This window comes from Lathyrus oleraceus, chromosome 5 (genome assembly GCF_024323335.1).
Source record: "Lathyrus oleraceus cultivar Zhongwan6 chromosome 5, CAAS_Psat_ZW6_1.0, whole genome shotgun sequence".
NCBI classification, from domain to species: domain Eukaryota; kingdom Viridiplantae; phylum Streptophyta; class Magnoliopsida; order Fabales; family Fabaceae; genus Lathyrus; species Lathyrus oleraceus.
The window spans coordinates 48,821,039-48,828,415 of NC_066583.1; the positions used below are offsets into that span (position 1 = coordinate 48,821,039).

The 7,377-nt window shown below is 35.9% G+C and overlaps 1 long non-coding RNA gene across 1 annotated transcript; it reads left to right on the forward strand.

Moving 5' to 3' along the window:
* Positions 1-4,884: 4,884 nt before the first annotated feature.
* LOC127084470 (uncharacterized) lies at positions 4,885-7,035 on the forward strand. The gene is made up of 4 exons (XR_007788718.1): positions 4,885-5,351; positions 5,445-5,764; positions 5,940-5,991; positions 6,258-7,035. It is a non-coding gene; the product is annotated as an uncharacterized LOC127084470 (long non-coding RNA).
* The last annotated feature ends 342 nt before the right edge of the window (positions 7,036-7,377 follow it).

The following is a 7,377-nucleotide window of genomic DNA, read 5'->3' on the forward strand; positions in this document are numbered from 1 at the left end:
AGCAATCGTAATTGGACTTATGTAGAAGTCACAACTATTTAAGACTGGGCAATATCAATTTGAATGTTAATGAATGTTAGAGATATGGTATGATGAACCATACTTCTAAAACATACCACACTTAAAAGAGAATGCAAAAGGGGTGGACCTAATCTCATCCACACTTATGTTGATTTTTCAATCAACTAGGCTTAGGATATAAAGATATCATAGGTCCATGAATTGAATGAGGAGAGAATGGGATTGACATGAAGAGGGAGGGAAAACGGAATCAACACAAATTGGTCAAAGGAGGACTTTTATCAAATTAAAATCATTCATTCATTTTGGGAGATGAAATGTACATTTCATCAATCCCCTAAATCCAATGATTTTAACTCAACAAAGTCAAATCAACCTTGACCAAGTCCCAACAACACAAGTCAAACTCAACAAGTTATTATCAAAAGCTCAACATAATTTATTTTACAATTAAACAATTAAAATCAATTAAAAAATGTATTAAATTAAATTATGGTTGGTCAAAATCCTAAAACCTCATCAAAACACCAAATAAATGGCCATGAGATTTATCATAGGTCAAACAAGGTCAAAGGACCTTGGAGAATTTTTTTCATTAATTTTGGAAACCTAAAAGCATTTTTAAACAATTAAAAATGTTCACAAAAAGAATTAAATCATGAAAAATATTAACAATGATCCAAAAAATAATTTTAATTCAGAAAATGAAAGAGGAATTTATTTAAATTTTTTTGGTGAAAGTCTCATATTTTTTGGATCAGTATTAAAATTAATATGAATTAATGAAAATAAGTCAAATAAAATGAAAATAAAAAAATAGCAAAAAACATGGACCACTTGATCTCCCTTATTAATTGAGGTGGCAGATCAATTGGATCTCAGCGCGCGTTCCACCATGGATTATAGTCAATGCGCTGGAGGGATGGTATTCAAAACCAACGCGTGAGATTAAAACAAATTGCAAGGATCCTATGGTCTGAGACATGCCAACGCATTGCCGGAGCTGTAACTTCGGTCTTCTTCTCTGGTGGACCTCACCGAACTGACCCACCTTCAATAATCACCAAAATAAAAAAAAGAGGACTTGAATTTAAAGTAAAAATGCTCAGGAGCTCGAATTTGGCCTCAATTTCTCCTAACTCCAAGTATATTGAAAGATACAGGGAGTTGAAATTTAAGGATCATGATTTGAGTTGCTTCGATTTGACCTCAAATCAACTCAATCTTGTTGCATACATTGGTAGGACTTCAGACAACCAAAAATCAAGAAGAATTATGGGGAATTGAGTGAGAATCAAAGAAAAGAAAAATTGAGAAAGTCACCTCCACTGCAGGTTCAGATGAACATGATCTTGCTTCCAATTGCTCTTGGCCTTGCTCTGGATGCTTGATAGAGTAGAATTGAATCAAAAGGGAAGCAGGACTCTTGGAGATTTGAATCTCAAAACAGTGGAGATTCAAACTCGATTTCCAATGAAAATCCTCAAGATTATCCTTTGAATGAGAGGGTTTGAAGCTGGGGATTCAAAGTTGGCGCACAGGGGTCCGCAATTCTGAAGGCAAGGGTCTCTATTTATAGCCAAGGCATTGTTATTTGCATATTTGATTAAAATTTTCAAAAATAGAAACTTTTCTTTGAATGGATGCAAGGGCGTGTGATAGGCCCATGTGATCATTCAATCAGGTCCAAAATCATGTACAAACATTGCTGAAGTCATGTTAGCAAGCCATGCATTTGTGTATGGAAGATTCAAGTTCAATTATGCCAAATGGTCATCCAACTTCAAGTGATGCGCATGTCACTCATACTTTCTCCAAATGTGATGAAACTGGACTTTTTAGAAAGGTAAGATCAAGAGGAACAACTTTCATGTTGAACACGTTTTTATTTGAAGCTTGGATCATCATGAATTTTGAGGTGGAAGTTTGGAAAATCAAACATGTCGAATTTTTTTCTAAGTGTCAAGCCATGTGTTCACTTCTTCCACCTTGGCTAACTTTTTATATGAGCTTCAAATGAAAAACGTTCCTTCATCAATGTTGTAAAATTGTCATAAATGTGACCTCTTTTGGATTTAGCATGAAGGAGTTATTCATTTTAGAAGTTTAGGAGAATCACTTGTTCAATGGCATTGGTCCAAAATGACCTATAATGTCTCCTTATATCACATGCATGTAAAAGTTGAATTTGATCTTCCTCTAAACATCAAAGTTTAAGTAGATATCTTGAATTTGATTGTGCAACTTGAATGGATTTCATCTCATAAAAATTGAGCAAGTTATGGCTTTGGGAAGTTGACTTCCAAATTAGGGTTTAGACAAAATGACCTATAATCTTTCACCAAACAAATTGACTTTCCAAGAAAAAACTAGATCTAGACCTCAACATGAAGGTTGTTTGGAATGTAATTTACTCTAACTTTGATCTTGGAATCATTTTCATATGACAAAAATTATAGGAGATAGGCTCTAGGGAACCCCAGTTTTGATCAGTTGAATTCTTCTGGTCAACCACCATGAACCAACTTGCTAGGTTGATATTCTATTGACTTTTGGGACTCATGGAGGATCATATATGCATAAGATGATGAAATGTGAAGCATCCCTTGGAAAATTTTATCAATTGGTGAAGAAACTTATTGAGGAAGTTATCGCATCTCGAAAAATGCGATCCCTCGCGATGGTCGCAGAAAAATTATGTTCGAACATAATCGCCACCGAACTTTATTTATCCCAATAAAAGAATAGGAAAATATCGATAAAACATTTGAAAAAATAGAATAATGGTCTTCGCAACCATATTCGGGTTCGGGAGTCGATTACGCAAGGGGAAGGTATTAACACCCCTCACGTCCGTTGTACTCAACGGGAACCTTTTAGTCTAATTTGCTATTTGAATGTTAGTTGAATTTTACTTGTTTTCTTCAAGTGCTAAGGATCGATAATAGATATGGATGGGGACCTCAGAAGGGGGAAAAGGAAGGTTTTTTTATTAGTGTGCTCGTGAAGATCTAACAATCTCCTGCCTACGTACCCTTATGGTGCAATAAGGAAATCAGAGCATTCGTAGTTCAGGGAACTACGGTTGGTTGGTGTCTTTTAATGAACGAATAATTAGATCGCATTCTAAAGGCTAAACGTTGGCTTGTTTACTCTCGGCGGAGGCTTAAGCACTAGTTTTTTGTGCGCATTAGAAAGGATTAAATAATGTTCTTTTTGAAAAGAGTTTTGGTCACGCGGGGGTGACAAGTTGAATTAATATGTTAAATGTTTTGTTTGATTGGTTTTGATCGCACAAGGGCGAGGAAAGATAGATTTGATGTGTTTAAGATACTTTTGAAGAACGACAAAAGATTGAGCAATATGGTGCACACCAATCGTTCAATTCTTTCGAGGAATAATAAGGCAAACACCTCTTATTTCCTTTTTCGTTTAAATTATTATTAGAAGTTTGTTTGCGGAAATTGAATATGCACGGTAGTGAGGCGAACGCCTCCCACTTACTTATTCGAGGAATAATGAGGCGTGCGCCACTTATTCCTTTATCCAAGTTTATTTAGAGTGTTTTAATCGGAGGATAAAAGTTTGAGCAATATGGCGGGCGCCAATCATTCAAATGTTCGAGAGATAGTGAAGCGAGCGCCCCTATTCTCTTTTTCGTCCAAAGTTTAGATTATAAAAATAAAGTCTTTAGAAATTATATTTGATTTGGGAAAATGATTTTTAAATTTGTACGGTTAAGATTTTAATTGGAAGTCGACAATTTGTGTAATATGGCGAGCGCCAATCGTTCAATTATTCGAAAGATGGTGAGGCGAACGCCTCCCATTCGTTTTTGCCATCCGAGGTTTTAAGTTATAAGATAATATTCTTGAGAAGTTATATTTGATAAAGAAAAGTGATTTGAATTGGTATGGTTGAAGCTTTAATCGGGTGACAAGAATTCGAGCAATGTGGCGTACGCCAATCGTTCGAGTACTTAAGAAATAGTGAAGCGAACACTTACTATACTCTTTTCCATCCAAAGTTCTAATATTCATAAAATAACGTTTTTAGACATTATATCTAATTTAGGAAAAAATGATTTGGATTTGTTGTATAGGATTTTAATCGAATGACGAAATTCAAGCAATATGACGAACGCCAATTATTCGAATATTCGAGAGATAGTAAAACGTGCGCTTACTATACTCCTTTTCATCCAAAGTTAGAGTTAAAAGGTTTTGAGGAAAGTGTCGATTAAAAGGTTTCAATTTTGAATTCATTAGAATTAATCGGGTTTTAAATGGATTACTCGACATTTGGACCAAGATTGGATTTTTAGAAAAAAAAAATCATTTTTGCTAATATTAATAATTAATCTCCTATTAAATAGTTATATTACTCCAACTAAATATATTAGAACAAAGTTAAAGAAATCAAGTTAAGAAAAGAAAATAATTATCTTTGTCACCATTATTACTTATGAACACCCTAATCAATTTCCTAAATAAAATAGAGAATATGACTAATTAAATATCCAGGAAGTGTGAAGGCCCTAAAATCTAAGGCCCAAACCTCATTCCTCCAATCAAATCGAGCGGGTCCTAGAGGCCCATCGTATTTTAGGTGAAGCCCAAAACCAGGCTAGAGGAAGAATCTGAAACGTCAGTAATTCCCCCTTTCATGGTGCGCGTGCGTCATTTGAACTTCTAAGCGGAGGCCAGCCGTACTAGGGACACACACAATGCTTGGGAACCTCCACTAAACAACATTATTTAATATGCCCATTAAGAAAAAAAACTGCTAGTCTTTATTACACTGTGTGGTTAATTAATAATAAAAAGCTACTATTATTAACGCCAACACATAATGAAACGCGTCAACCACACAAAAATGAAATCCACTCCATCCAAACATCTCCCCTTCTCTGAATCTTCTTTGCCCCTCTTTGGCGGCAAGGGGCGGTGGCCACCGACCGACAATCATTCTTAGAAATACAAAAACTCAAACATGAAGCCAAGCTTTTTTAAACCCTGAACATGGATCCACATTTATCCTCCTCTAATTTCCTACCCGTTGTCCGGATCGGAACCTCAAACTCAACTTTGTCAAGCTTAGAAATACAATTTATCTTCAGGATAATAAACAGAACAATATTCGATACATAAACAGGAAGCATTACACTAAAGAGTTTATATGGGAATCAACAAGTCAAAGCTCAACTCGCATATATGTATACAAAGCAAAATCTGATTTTAAACCACAACCTATTACGCTCATGCGCTTGCTTTAAAAGCCAGGAAAAAGAAAATATCGGTCAAAAATTTACCAAGATGGTCTGTTTTCAGGTAAACGTTCAATCTTCCTTTCTCTTTGTCCAATCTCCTTTCTCTTTCAACTTCTTTTTCTGCATAATCTAAAGATGGGTTCGATTTGTCCAGGATTTAGCTCGGTTAACTCAAGGCTTCAATGAGGAGGTCTGATCTACCTTTCGTATCTTCAAGTTTTAGTGTGGTTTGCGGAAGAATTCTACAGGGTAACAATAGAGTCCCCTTTTCACGATTGGGATGCGTCCCTTTTATAGACCCCGGTGTGTGGTCCCTTTGGTGGTGAGATGGCTTGTGAATCCAGAAAATCATTCTGTTGGAGGAGAAAATTCCCCTTTTGATTTTTTGGGGACCGAGATATGAATATCTCCAATTTGTTTGTCTATTGCTAATGAGATTTCTGGATCCTCTAACTCTGGATGGTGCCCACTTTGGTATGTCATTATCTTGTAGATTTTATTTTTTGTATGCATGTATTTTGAGGGAATGGTTTATGTGTTATGGTATTTGTTTTATTGTTTTGATCGAATTTCCCACGCATAGCCAATATTATCCCTGTGTATGAATTACTTATGATATAATTCTAACCATACATTTTGATTTCTGCAGGTTGTGGTTGTGAACTCATGTTGCCTCACTGCATTTTTTTCTACCGTAAACTGTGAGTTCATTTTCTTGTGGAAAAACTGGTTACTGCTGTGAATTCTAACTTTAACTCATGTACGTCCTTATTCTCCTTTGATTTAAAATAATGCACCATTATTCTCCAGCTATGTTGGCGGGTATGAAGACTGGAATATTCTGATCTGGATATTTGCCTGTTTCCATTTTAATCCTTTCTTCCATCTTCATGGTGTACATCTTTGACGCTTTGCACACGATTCCACATCTTGGCCTTCTAACAAAGTTTACTTGTGTTTTTTTAAGGTTTAATTGTTGAAGGACTTCGAAGGGTGTTTGGAAAAGGAACACGAAGATAGGTACAACATGGTTCAAGTCGGAATAACTCAGTTGTAAAATCATTTTTTAGTGTCATACCGGTAGGAAGGTCATGGATGTTGGATCAAGGAACGGGCAAGGGTTGCTGTTGGGCTCAAAGTTGCATGGAAGAATGACTACGCTTTCTGGACCGTATTTTTCGTAACTTGAGTATCATGAATTATTATTGTTGCTTCGCATTTGGGAGTTGTTGCATTTTGCAGGTTGCCTTTTGAATTCATGTTTTTGACATGTTCGTGGAATGCAGGTTTTCTCGTCGTGCGTTCGCATCGTTTGGAAGCTATTTGTGTTTCAGTTTGCAGCTGGATGCGCATAGTGTTGGTTGCTGTTATCTAGTGCGTGTTTTGAGTAATGGTGTACTACTATCGTGAATTCTCTGCATTTGTCGTAGCCGTTAAGCTCTGGTTTCCTGCATTTGCTGTAGCCGTTAAGCTTTGGTTTCCTGCATTTGCTGTTGGTGTCAACTGTTAACTGCTTAGTGAGTTCATTAGTTGCTTAGGATTTAGAAAATGACTAAGGAAATAGGCAATGGATATATGGACTTTGAATGGAATGGTGTTAATGTACATGGAATTTTGAAACAAGTACTTGTATATTGTAATGTTGGTTTGTAAATGCAAATGTGATTTGGGTATGTAAACATGTTTTGGAAATTGACATGCACTCATGGTTTCAACACGAATCATAATGAACCAAGGATGGATTATGAAGGGATGAAAAGAGGGATCAGGGTTCTTGGATTGTAGCACGATTTAAGTTGACTTTGGTCAAAGTTGACCAAAAAGTCAGCCATCGACCAAAGTCAACCTTTGGTTTTAACTCATTTTTGTGTGTCTTTCTTATGTATGGATATTTGTAAACAAATGGCGTTGGTATCCTGAACGAAACAAGCTATGCATTGAACTTTTAATGAATGACCTTGGTTTTGAATGAATTGATGGATTTAGTCCTTTTGTGAGTCTTGTGTGAATTTGATATTTGAAATGGTATGGATTTAATATGAACTAAATGATGAGTGGATATCTTAATGGTCTTGGTGAATGGGTGT